A 15,271-nucleotide genomic window follows, 5' to 3' on the forward strand; every position below is an offset into this window, starting at 1 on the left:
GATGTTCTTTTGTAAGACTGCACCTTCAATACTTCACATATGAGATTTTACACTGTCTCAAAAATCAAAAGTTGCAGGAAAAATACAATTTCAAAAGAGATTATACATTTCATGGTTTTTATAGAGTTACAGTTTTCAAAATACTCGTGCATTTTCCACTAACACTGCGAGTTTCTAATACTGGTTTCAAATTTTGGCCTAAGGCCAGCACTTCGAGGAAGGGGTAAGTTGACTTCATGGACCCCACTGCTCAACTGGTACTTATTTTATCGACCCCGAAATGCAAAATCGACCTCGGTGACTAGTTTCTAAATTTGGTACAAAGATACACAATTTGGGATAAGGCGATAGTCAATTATATATAACAACTTAAGTAAAAAAAAAATTGACCTCATTTGATCCCCCTTCCCTCCCTGATGTATGAAAGGCAAAGTCGACTTTAGTGGGACTTGAAATCATGACGTAAAATTAATTGAATGGAGGAATGCATCTTATTCCATATTTTATCGATTCTGCTAATCCACCACCGTATATAATGTGGAACGCTTCACGAATGTTAAAGTCAATGATGAGCAAAAACCAATCTAATCTTCTCTGAATGGTTGCAATTTTATTATATTTACCGCCGAAATAGACAATAATGTGACTCATGACGCTGCATTATAGAAATAGTCTTAGTAAAGCTGTTTTATTAGATTGTTTGGTGACGTTGGGCCGGTTGGTCGGTGGATCGGTGGGTCAGTGAGTCGATCGGTCGGCTGGCGGTTTGTTGGCTGGTTGGCTGGTTGGTTGGTTGGATGGTTAGTTGGTTGGTTGACAGAATGAATGGATGGATGATTGGATGTATTAAAGGATTCGTCAAAAAAAAATTTAAGAAAAAAAACTGAGTGAAAATGAAAAAAAATGAATGAAAACAATAAATAAAAGTAAAAGTAATCAAATGCAAAAATATTAAAAAAAAAAACTAAATGCATGTTGGTTTTGGTTGTCATGCTTGTCTGTCTCGAGGCTATTGAGGGAGCAGGTCACAGGTCAAAGGTTAGTCTTATGGGAAGGACAAAGAAACAAAAAAAAAGATCGATCACTTGTGTCTACCAACCATGCAATCTCAACATTTATTGACACCAACACAGAAAAAGAAAAATGGCTTTTGTGTGCATCGCATTTGTTCGAAAGAAGTGTTTCTCCTCTCTTTTCTTTCCTCAAACTATTTTTCAACAACAAAATATCTATCTGCCAACACTACCAACACTATGACATTTATTTATTTACTAACTTATGTATTTATTCATTTTATTTTATCCATTCTTTGTATTTGTTTTATATTATTTATATTTATGTATTTGTGCGAATGTACACGCGTTTATGTGTGTATGTTTCTGTACACGTTTCAGAGAAAGAGGCGGGGCATTAATATTGTTCCTTCTGAAAAACTTGTTGTTGATTAGCCTTAGGTCAGCTCTGATCGAACGGACCTATGATCAAAGGCGTTCCAGCTGTGGCCATTCCGTCTTTTATTCAGGCATAATGTATGTAGGACAACATTATCAAAGGCATTATCCCATTCTTTTTTTTGTATTGTTGTGTTTCATGACAAGCGGATTTCTGTTTTTTTTTTTTTTTTTTTTTTTTAGGGAGATTTTGCTTGTTATTTCTTGGTAGCAGGTCGAGCAAATCATGTAAATGCTCCCTTTGTACCATCAGCCTTAACGTCACATTTTTCGGTGTTCATGTTTTGTATTATGGTAATAGTAAGTAAAAAGTGAGATTCATATAGCAGAGATTCTAGAGAACAGAACTAAACGGTGAACAATATTTTGTTATGCATGTTTCCCTTCTGATTTCAATTCCCACTACTCAGCAATTTCAGGTTAAATACAATTCAAATTAACCCATGTAACTTTGAGTTCAGATTACAGAGAAATGAGAAAATCAATTTCAAACCCTCCCGAAGTGATGGCTTGAAATTATCTCATGTTGTCCCTTAAGATTTCAGATTAAATCCAAACATGTTTATCAAGATAATGTTAATCCTAGATAATGCTAATCCTATAGACACAAAATCTGAAATTTTGGGTACGAGGGATCGTCGATTACATTGACTCTAGTGTTCAAATGGAGCTTACTCGTATTTTATTGACACCGAAAGGATGAAGAGCAAAGTCGACCTCGGTAAAATATGAACTTAAAGCGTAAAGCCGAAAGAAATATCTCCATTTATGTTGTCCGGTGTGCAAACGATTCCACCTGTTCCCCGCCTTATTTAGATTATGCATCATAATTGTAGGCAAAAACCTAAAAGTTTATTTGGAGGGATTAGTCGATTATATCTACCCTAGTGCTTGACTGGTATTTCACTTTATCAACCTCGGAAGTTTGAAAAGCAAAGTTGACCTTCGCAGGGTTTGAACTCAGAAGGTAGAAACCCGGAACAAATACCGTAAGGCATTTTTCTGACGCTTTAAAGGTTCTTCTTTGATTTTCAACAAAAGCACAAAACCAGAAATGTTTGTGGTAGGAAACATCATATCAAACTACAATAGTTATTTCAGCTCGCCGCATTAATGTGAATACTACTTATTATTATTGATTAAGGCACTAGACCGGTAATTTTGAGAGGCGGGGATCAGTCATCATCATCAACCCCAACACTTGACTGCTACTTTATTTCATCCACCTCGAAAGGATAAAAGACAATGTTGACTTAGGTTAGGATTTGAAACCAGATTATCAAGAATAGGAAGAAATATCTCATGTCATTTTCTCCCAGGCTAATAATTCTGCCAGAATACATAACAACAAAAACTTTCTTTATTAACATAAATCCTCATACACACACACACACACGCACACCACACACACACATGCACATATATATATATATATATATATATATATATATATATATATATATATATATATATATATATATATATATATATATATATATATATATATATATATATATATATATATATATATATATATATATATATATATATATATATATATATATATATATATATATATATATATACATATATATACATACATATACCCACACATACTGCACATACATACATCACACGGCACACACCGCACATACATACATCACACCAGATCTTCTTCCAACTATTATCCTCTCCTTCTATCATGTCTTTTTCTTATTTCACAATTTACGTATCTCTCAATGATGCAGTTGAACTATTTTGGAGTTAAAGTGGCCAAGGAAACCTTTATATTCTGGTGATGATTTACGTAAAGCTGTTCGGAAACTTGTTCGGATGTTTTTATTAATATTTTCTCTTTCGTACAATCCACATAACTGGACCCAATTTCCTTGCTAAACTGTATCGAATTTGTCCTTAAATAGCCGTATATATCCGTTATGTCTTTCACAAGTCCTACGTTTTTTTATTTTGTTATTTTTTTCTTTTTGTATGATGAGCTCTGAACTTCAATGTGACATCTTTGCTCACTTCATCTTGGGTGGGAATGGATGTGATTCCTTATATTTTCATTTTAGTTTCTTTCTTGCCCTCCCCGTTGTCTCCTACAGCTTGACTCTCTTGCTTACATTTCATCTCTTCATTGCTGCAAGACGATGGATGAAGCAGCATTCCTACTTTTGGAAGCTGTATTTAGAATCGCCGGTGTTTGAAATCGAAAATGACACAATCTCTTTCAAAGTTTGCCAAGCTGTGCCTGAAGATAAGCTGCCTTTGATGTTATTCTCTCTCTCTCTCTCTCTCTCTCCCTCCCTCTTTCCCTCTCTCTGTCTCTCCCTCCAGATTTCCAGTTCTTCAGTTCTTTCTAACTGGAAATCATTCTACTGCAACACGTGTAGCACATGTGATTTCTACACTGAACAATTAAGCCTAAAGCTCTCCCTTCAAAGTACAATTTTTTGATTGTCCTATGGTATTCTGAATAGTGAAGACTAATATGAACATTAAGGCATACTCCTAAAAGTCGACGCCTTTTTTATATACAAATTATATATAATACCAAACCATTATGCTGTGTGAATAAGTTCCTTGTGACACATTGCCAGTACGAAGATTCTTATCTCATGAGGATAACACTTTTAACGTAGCCAGTTCATGCTGCGTAGTACGTAATGGTTAACACGAGCATACTTTTTTACAGCGAGTACGAAATTCTATTCCTAGAGGCGACCCTATAATATTTATCCATTTCTTGTATATATATATATATATATATATATATATATATATATATATATATATATATATATATATATATATATAGGGAGAATTCACAAGAAAACAAAAGTCGAAGACAGGTGGTGTAGAAAACAAACAGATGTATTAGTATAACGCTCGGGAATTGAAAAAGTGTTTAACGTTTCGAGCCTATGCTCTTCCACAGAAAGGAACACAGATAGAAACAAGGAGAGAAAAAATCTGTGTAGTGGTTAGTGATCTATCATCATATATATATATATATATATATATATATATATATATATATATATATATATATATATATATATATATATATATATATATATATATATATAGGCGCAGGAGTGGCTGTCTGGTAAGTAGCTTGCTTACCAACCACATGGTTCTGGGTTCAATCCCACTGCGTGGCACCTTGGGCAAGTGTCTTCTACTGTAGCTTCGGACCGATAAAAGCCTTGTGAGTGGATTTGGTAGACGGAAACTGAAAGAAGCCTGTCGCATATATGTATATATATATGGCCGCAGTCAAATGACAAAAAGAAAAAAAGGGAGTAAAAGAGTGTATATATATATATATATATATATATATATATACTTATTTCAAGGATAAAATAATAATAATAATAATAATAATAATAATATCAGTGGCGAGCATTCATTATAACCGTAAAGGTAAAAATTAATATAAGTCTATAATTATATATAAATATATAACTATAATGAAGAGTACTGGGAAAAGTACATATATGTGAATATATTGACATATATATACTTATTTGCGGTAAATCTCACTAAACCTTTATTGCAGGGCCTGAAATCTATCGATATGGGATCATCTGTTTATTACTTGTGATTTTTATTCACAAAAGGCACGCTAGTCTTCTGGTTTTACTCATTTCCTCGCTTCCACAAGTGCATATGAGTGACGTAGGTAGTTTAGGGTCGTTTTGCTTTCTATTTCTAGCATGCTGGTACTTTTCTCAGTATTCTTCATTATAATTATATATATATATATATATACACGAGGGGTGCAGAAAAATCAATGGTGTTGAGTAAAAGAAAATACACGAGGATCAGTTAGTTATGATTTTCTTGAACATATTCCCCTCTCAGATTTGGACAGTTATTGCAACGGTACTTCTAAGCTCTGTAAAGGACCTCAGAAGCTTGGGCCTCCAACCAGGCCTTTGCGAATTTCCTTTAAGCCAAGAAATTTTCAGTACCAATCCATATATATATATATATATATATATAATTCAAAGAGAGTTAGGGTTGTGAATCCAACCAACTAAGGGATAGTATCTATCCAATATACAGCTGGTAGAATGCCTAATTAATACACAAGTATTGGTTATTGCGTGGCAATTACACTATTGAGTATAATAATTAGGCTAAGGTAATAAGTGGTTTTACCCTTAATTTATATGGCGAGAAGAAAATGGAGGTAATCCAGAGGTAATATTCATCAGCTGTTAAACATTATATTATATCTATTTATTTTAAACACTTCAGATAATATTTAAATACATGTGTAAAGTACGAGTAATTTCTAGAAATTACTTGTACTTTACACATGTATTTACACATTATCTGAAGTCTTTAAAATAAATAAATAGACATAATATAATGTTTAAGAGCTGATGGATACTACCTCTGAATTCCCTCCATTTTCTTCTTGCTATATATATATATATATATATATATATATATGAGAAGAGACCTTTAGACTATGGTTGCATGCATATATATATATGTTTTATCTTTAGGCTTTGGCTATGCTGAGATACAGTCTAAAAGAATTTTTGGTGAAAGGAATCGACTCCAGTACCTATTTTTTGAAAGCCTGGTACTTCTGTTGGGGAATTTTGCCGAACCGCTAATTTATATGAATGTAAACATACCGGTCGCCAAGCGTTGCTGGGTGACAAACACAGCACAAACATGCACACACAGACACACACACACACAACACACACACACACACACACACACACACACACACACACACACACACACACACACACACACACACACAAGTACATATGTACGACGGGCTTTACTCAGTTTCCATCTCACAAGGCTTTAGTCAGCTCGAGGTCATAGTAGAAGATGCTTGGCTAGGGGGCGACGCAGTGGAACTGAGCCTGGAACGATGTGGTTGACAAGTAAACTTCTTACTACACAACCAGTCCTACATCTATCGTATATATATATATATATATATATATATATATATATATATATACGTACCTATATATGTGTGTTTGTGTTTGTGTGTACGTATACATATATATATATATAATCTCTTTGATTCTTTAGATGTGCTGGCCTCCTGATAATTAATCGATATTAATTAATATATGATTAATTACCAGATTTTATAATAATATTTTACCCATTACCCATTTTCTCATACTGAATATATACGACGCAGTAAATATTTTCTGCAGATATATTCCTGGAATTAGCGCGCCAAAACGAAGACTTTTGAATTTTACCATTAAGCTGTAATTAGCAGAACCATATACACGCGCACCCATGGCGGTGGGCAACTCTGTATACGATTCTGATTATTGCGGTTACATTACAAATCAGGCTGAAGAAGAATGGACAATCGGTAAGATTTGTTAAATCCGAAACCGGTACTTGTTTAAGAATGCTTTTTTAGGTGATTTTAAATGTCTTGCCCGCTCACGTTTTGGTATGCTGCTATATTTCATGTTGAGAACAATTTAGGTCTTAATAGACACAAGATGTGATCTATTTCTAGCACACTAATTGTCCACGTTAGTGGTCAACGTTACTTTAAAATATATATATATATATATATATATATATATATATATATATATATATATATATATATATATATATATATATGTATATATATATATATATATATATATATATTCATATACATACGTATATATACATATATATTCATGCGTATATATATAAATATTTGTATATATATATATATATATATATATATATATATATATATATATATATATATATATATATATATATATATATACATACATATATAAACATATATAGATTTCTGTGCGTGTGGCTGTGGATGTGGGTGGGTGTGATGTAGGCATATTTAAGTTATATTTAACATTTGATAGGGTAAGCTTCAAAAATCTAATTAGAAATATTTATGCGCTGAAGATAAGACATTAGCTCGATTACTAAGACTGCTTTAATCATTTCAGTAAGTAATTACCGAGGTATTGATGATCGAATTATTAAGTAGATATACAATTTGCGCATGAGTTCGTGTAAAAAGAAAAAATTAGCATATTAAAAAAAATCGATCACAGAGGTTAATTACTCAGAGGCGCCATGCATATGAAAAACAATAGTTAAGTTTGTGAGTATGAAAAATCTAATTAGAAAGTATTTCTAATTAAATTTTTGATGCTCGCTACATTAAATATATTAACAATAGATTAACTATTGTTCTTTATGTGGAAGGTTGAGTCTTTAGTGTGTGTGTCTTTTCCTGCGTGTATGTGTCTGTGTGTTTGTGTATATATACGTGTGTGTGTGTATACACGCATAGTATATGTTTGTGTGTATGTGTGTGTTTTCTTGGGTACATGCGTGTCTATACATATTTATATCGATATATGTTTTATATATTTATGTACATATATATATTTATATGTACGTGCAATTAGAGATGAATATGTGTGTGTATACATATATATATATATATATATATATATATATACATAGATGTACATATATATATATACATACATATATATAAATACATATATACATATATATGTATATACATATATATACATTATATATACATATATACATGTATTTATATATATATATACACATATATATATATAATTATATATTTATACACATATGCTGTATATATATATATATATATATATATATATATATATATATATATATATATATATATATATACTTCTCTGTCTCTTGGGACTCTTCCATCGACCTGTTTGTCTCTGTGTCATATGTCACCGTTTCTTCGCTTTGTTTCTCACCGAGACTTTTTCCCATTCATCTACGTGTCAATATCACAAACTGAACCCGTTTGTTGCCCTACCTCTTTCTTCTTTCATTCACTCTTTCTATCTTTCATTTTCTCACCCTTATTTTTTTTTTCCCCAGCTCTCTTCGTGTCAAAAGAATACTAAAAAGATTTTTTTAAGATAACTTCCATTCGAAGACAAGTTCATGCGTCAAGATGTATACCATCTCGTCCATTCGATTCTTTTTAGTTTTATCCCGATATCTTTTTTCACTCCATCTCATTCTCTATCTCCATCTGCCTCTTACTCTCACACTCACTCCCATTCTCTGTTTCCGTCTTCCTTTCTCTCTCTCTCACTCTCTCTGACTGTCGGTCGGTCTGTCTGTCTGTCTGTCTGTCTGTCTCCCTTCCCCTCCCTCTCTTAAACACATACACACTTTTATGTCTTGTTTATTTCATTGTCACCCATAATTTTTACTTTCTAATTCCATAAGGGTATACGCTACAAATGACAGAGCAATAAAATTCAGGATTTTTGTAATGAGTAAAAAATGTATATTCTATAGATATTCTTCGTTACTGTTAAATTTAAAATTCAAATTTCTAACCCCGTCATAGTTTAAGACTTATGACTTAAATCTCTCACAAGATCTGCCACGGTACGTTTGTATTTTATATCGCAATTTGTGTACAATACTTTCGATAGTTACAAATTTCCAACAGCCCAATCACTTGTTTCTTTCATTTAGATCAGCGAGAGTGACATGAATACGTATGTAACTAGATTCCATATATCACGGCGGACTTCGTTTCTAACGCATCCTAATTTCGTTTCACTTGTTTATATGTTTATATCTTTCACTTACATACATTGCGAAACACACACATACACGCACACACCTCTATTGCGAGCTCTACCAAACGCTTGCCCGGAAAATAATTTTTATATATACGTGCTGTGTCACAGACATAGAAAATTTTTGTTTCTTCCTAAGGCGAGAAACACCATTCTATATTAAGTCATGCGACATTGTATTTGTTTCATCGTAGGATGAATTGTTCCATATTTTATCTGTCGAAATTGCAATGAGTCTAACATAACACGGCTGATGAGGAGTAGTGAGGTATTTTCCTGACTGACTTTTCTCCGTTCTTTGTCAATTGTTATCACACACAGCACACAGACTTTATTTTTCATCTTAATTGATTCGCTTCGCCAATGTTATATATACCTTATCTTTTTCTCCTTTTATCTTTCACTTTCTCCCTTTCTGTCTCTCAGAATTACTCTTTTTATAAGAAAAATAAAATACATTTTTATAAGTAAAAAAATACTCAAGTCATAAATTCCACAAACCTTAATTTTAAGAGTAAATTCGTGGAATATCTTTTGGGGTAAGTCGTTTGAGTCATGCAAAATGGGAAAATGTACTTTTCAGTGGAAATGCGAGCAAGTAAAACCAACCGCTCTTGAGCCATTGTGAAACTTTAAAATTATCGAATACTGTCCGAGGCTCGAAAGCTACATACATTTCCAACCTATGTTGCAAGTATGGTCAACATAGGTTGAGTTGGTGTAACAGTTTCAGATAATTTCTCAAGCAAGAAACTCATTTTACAGAGTAATTCTAAAATGGTCTTGCTTGACTTTCACTTTTTGAAGTGACTGACATTATAAATATACCTGGCCTCATTTACCATGAATTTTTAATTAAACATATTAGGATATTTATGTAGCAGATCGTCTATATGTTGCATAGACAATGTATTGCATCGTATAGTGCAAAATATTGATTCCAAATTTTGGCACAAGACCAGCAACTTTGGCGAAGGGGACAAGTCGACTATATCAACCCAATATTCAACTGGTACTTATTGTATAGACCCCGAAAGGTATTTGAATTAGGAAAGTAAAGACAAATGAAATGCTGCTAAGCTTTTTTCCCGGCGTGCTTACGATTCTGCTAGCTCACAGCCTTCAAGTAGTCCAAAATATTAAAAAATCCACAATATGAGCAAATCACTCCTTCACTGATAGAAAGAGGATTTAAATTATGGTTAATTTGCTTTTCTCTCGTTCTTTTTTTGTGGGAGAAAGATCCAAGTCATCAAAGTCGAAAGTGCTTTCACGGTGTACATCATTACAATGGTTTTTCAAAGTATTGAATAAAATCATTTATTTTATCCTGCGCATATTTTTAAGTCGAGCTGCTTACTCTGTAGAATATCAAATAGTCTCTCTCAGCTTGCAACAGTATGGTATTAAAACATTTATGAATAACATGAAAGTGAAGGCATTCAATTTTACCAATAGATTATCGGTCTCAATGAGTGTCTCTCCATCCTGCTTTTTATTGAAATGCCTTTTTCAAGTTTTCATGCAATATTTTTATGGCTGGCACAGTTCTGAGTCTATAGCACCAACTTGCGTCGTCGCATAGTGATGAAATACTGATATTAAAATCTCTAAAGATATTTTCTCACTTTGTACTCAAATATGTAAATTTTTAAAGCCGCGTAAATGCGACAAAAATGTTTTAACTCATTATCTTTCTCAACTCTTCTACACAAGACTAAGTTAAATTTATGAGGGTAATAATGAATAAAATCTGCACATTTAAATCCTTCAGTTTTGTTTGAGTCACGTGTAGTTCATCTGCCAACACATTTGCTCGAATCTACGTTTGGCTAATCAGTTTAGCTTTAGCAACATGGAAGGAGTTCAAGACATATTCTGTAACGTCAGCTAACTTCGATGTACTTTTATTATTACTTCTGTCATAAAAAATTTAAATCTTTCATTTATTTTACTTTCAGTTATATACTTAACAATAGTAGAAACTAGTCTTGCACTGCACGGTAAGTAGTCTTGCCTGCATCCACTACAATAAGCACTTTCAACTTCAAATTGAATTAATTGTAACTACATTATCAATTGCAGAAATAATGCCGTTTTGTATTGCACTTGAAACTTAGTAGTAAGTATTGGTACAAAATCGCAATCCATTTCATCAAAGCAGTGCTACAACCTACGAAAATTACCTTTGTTAAGTCTATCATTTGCGTCACCACGCAAAAGTAGCTCCTGTTAGAAATGATATCGTACATTAAATGCTTTAAATATTCCGTTTATATAAACTGGCAATATGACCATCCCCAAGCTTTAAATATTGTTTTCCCTTTTCTACTAATGCAGTGTGTCTCAAAATGGAAAGTGGAAAATTTTACATTTTTACTGGCAGGAGTAGTAGGGGTGACAGATGTATTAGTACGATGTATTAGTATTTGACCCTATTTAAATATTCTTTTCTACTTTAGGCACAAGGCCCAAAATTTTGGGAGAAGGGGCCAGTCGATAAGATCGACCCCAGTATGCAAATGGTACTTAATTTATCGACTCCGAAAGGATGAAAGGCAAAATCGAATTTGACGGAAATTGAACTCAGAATGTAAAGATAGACGAAATACCGCAAAGAATTTCGCCCGGCGTGCTAACGTTTCTTATTTCTTTACTGCCCACATGGGGCTAAACATAGAGGGGGACAAACAAGGACAAACAAAGAGATTAAGTCGATTACATCAACCACAGTGCGTAACTGGTACTTAATTTATCGACCCCGAAAGGATGAAAGGCGAAATCGACCTCGACGGAATTTGAACTCAGAACATAAAGACAGACGAAATACCGCCAAGCATTTCGCCCGGTGTGCTAACGTTTCTGCCAGCTCGCCACCTTGACCCCTACTTAAATATTAACTTTAGAATAATGGTATTATGATAAACTAAGGCGGCGAGACTTTGCCTTTCATCCTTTCGGGGTCGATAAATTAATTACCAGTTACGCACTGGGGTCGATGTAATCGACTTTACTACCTTTGTCTTTCCTTGTTTATCCCCTCTATGTTTAGCACCTTGTGGGCAGAAAAGGAATAAGAATCGTTAGCACGCCTGGCAAAATGCTTGGTGGTGTTAACGTTCTGAGTTCAAATTCCGCCGAGGTCGACTTTGAGTTTCATCCTTTTGGTGTTGATAAAATAAGTACCAGCCGTGTACCGGGGTCGATGTAATCGACTTTCTCCTTCCCCGAACTTGCTGGCATTGAGCCAAACTTTGAAACCAATATTACCAATATTACTACTTGATAACCGCAAAGACGGCAATAACGTTAACAACATCAACGTTAGTAAATTAAATTTAATAACACCTTTACTTATAGTGTTCATTTATAGTATGACGATGCTGCAGTCACCGCGTCAAACTAGAACCCGGAACTAAATTTCTCTGGCCTGATATTATGTACCTTTTTAATGTATACACATTAAAAGGGGACGTCGAATCGCAGTAATGAGGCGTTAAAAGGCGGCAGTTAATGTTATGCTGTTCTTCCACAAGACTTACAGACTCATTGATACTACTGCTATGTTACACATATCAAATGTTTTAAAACATTGATGATACGTTAAATGACTTATAATTTAGAAAGATATTTGAAGTCATTCAGAATATGTTAATAATTACAACCACCAACACAACGAGCGTGCGGTTGACCTGATTAACGTTAAAAAAGCAAGCTTGATCATCAATACACGCTTTTCTCAGAATATACACAAAGACAATCAAACTTTTCCTACCATTTTATTTGAAACAATTGTATAACTACTTAATTTTTCAGTAGCAGAATAGTTAGTCCGGATTTTATAGTTATACGATCAGTCCAAATAACTTTCTTTTAGCTCTAACACTATACTGGTCTTCATTTTACGTATACATACATACACAAATACACACAAATATATACATATATATGTGTGTGTGTGTGTGTGTGTGTGTGTGTGTGTGTGTGTGTGTGTGTGTGTGTGTGTACAGGAGGCGCAATGGCCCAGTGGTTAGGGCAGTGGACTCGCGGTCGGAGGATCGCGGTTTCGATTCCCAAACCGGGCGTTGTGTGTGTTAATTGAGCGAAAACAACTAAAGCACCACGAGGCTCCGGCAGTGGGTGGTGGTGACCCCTGTTGTACTCTTTCGCCTCAACGTTCTCTGACTCTTCCTGTTTTTTGAGTAACGCTGCGATGGACTGGTGTCCCGTCCAGCTGGGTGAAACACATACGCCAAACAAACCGGGCTCATGAGCCTGGCTAGGCTTGAAAAGGGCGCATAAATAAAAAATAAATGAATATATATAGTCTATATATTTTTTTCCTTATTTGTTTCAGTCATTTGACTACGGCCATGCTAGAGCACGTCCTTTAGTCGGACATGTCGACCCCGAGACTTATTTTTTGTAATCCTAGTACTTACTTTATCGGTGTCTTTTGATGCACCGCTACGTTACGGGGACGAAAACACACCAACGTCGGTTGTCAGGTGATGGTGAGGAGACAAATACAGACACACAAACATATTCAAATATAGATAGATAGATAGATAGATAGATAGATAGATAGATAGATAGATAGATATATGCATACATACATGCATACATATATATACATATATATGAAGGGCTTCTTTCAGTTTCCGTCTACCAAATCCATTCACAAGGCTTTGGTCGGCCCGTGGCTATAGTAGAAGACACAAGTTGCTACGCAGTGGGACTGAACCCGAAACTATGTGGTTGGGAAGCAAGCTTCTTACTACACTATGTACATTTATATTTCTTATATATATATATATATATATATATATATATATATATATATATATATATATATATATATATATATATATATATATATATATATATATATATATATATATATATAAATATATACAAAATATACATTCATACATAGATTATATATATATATATATATATATATATCAAATATACATGCATATATAGGTTGTATATGTATATATATATATTTGAATATTTCATATGTATATACATATACATACATATCATATATATACATATATATATATATATATATATATATATATATATATATATATATATATATATATATATATATATATATATATATATATATTTGTAAAAGTTTGAAGAGGAACACACGAGTAGATATATATGGAAAAAGACAAAGTAGAAAATGCTAAAATACTTTTATAAAGAACATTACAGAAAAATATGGAACGCTTCACGAATTTGCGTTTCATCCTTGCGCAGGGGCCAAGGATGGCACGCAAATTCGTGAAGCGTTCCATATTTTTCTGTAATGTTCTTTATAAAAGTATTTTAGCATTTTCTTTTTTGTCTTTTTTCCATATATATATGTATATATATATATATATATATATATCATACATATATATTGACACACACATATATATATTTCTTTTATTTTCTTTTATTTCTTTTATTTTTCATATGGGATTCAACCAGTGGCAGATGCCATGCTGGTGCACCACCTTTACTGCATCTGACCTACGAGGGACCGAGGCGAGATGGCTCGAAATGATCGTGGTCATTAATAAAGAATCTTGTGAATTCCATTTTCTGTTTCTCTAGTTTGGTAAATATATATATATATATATGTATATATATATATATATATATATATATATATATATATATATATATATATATATATATATATATATATATATATATATATATATATATATATATATATATATATTAACGTTAATATCGAACAGTGAGAATGATTGCTCAACACCACATTGGTGGATAAATATTTTTTGTGGGTTAACCAGGTTATCATTGGTTTCATGTTAAGATAAGTATATTTCTTAATTTTCCAGCCTATTGCATGGGACGTTGGTGTTCGTGTCTACATTTTGGATGTTCTCATCCCCTGCAATAGCCTTGAAAATTATTAAGAGATTTACCTCTCTTAACATGAAACCAACTATACCCTGGTTAACCCACAAATAAAATATATATATATATATATATATATATATATATATATATATATATGTGTGTGTGTGTGTGTGTGTGTGTGTGTGTGTGTATATGTGTATATATGTGTTTTTATATTATTAATAAATTCATAAACTCATCAATAATATACTCAGGAAATCAATATTTAATATTATGAAAGACATA

General features: G+C 33.0%; 1 non-coding gene and 1 pseudogene across 1 annotated transcript; both read right to left on the minus strand.

Annotated features, from left to right (window-relative positions):
• Window positions 1–531: 531 nt before the first annotated feature.
• Window positions 532–638, minus strand: LOC128250147 (U6 spliceosomal RNA). The gene has a single exon (XR_008266269.1). It is a non-coding gene; the product is annotated as a U6 spliceosomal RNA (small nuclear RNA).
• A 13,685-nt stretch (window positions 639–14,323) lies between these two features.
• Window positions 14,324–14,376, minus strand: LOC149137661 (U6 spliceosomal RNA; annotated as a pseudogene).
• Window positions 14,377–15,271: the final 895 nt, after the last annotated feature.

Source organism: Octopus bimaculoides, chromosome 1, assembly GCF_046866305.1.
Source record: "Octopus bimaculoides isolate indiv1 chromosome 1, ASM4686630v1, whole genome shotgun sequence".
In the NCBI taxonomy this organism is placed as follows: Eukaryota; Metazoa; Mollusca; class Cephalopoda; order Octopoda; family Octopodidae; genus Octopus; species Octopus bimaculoides.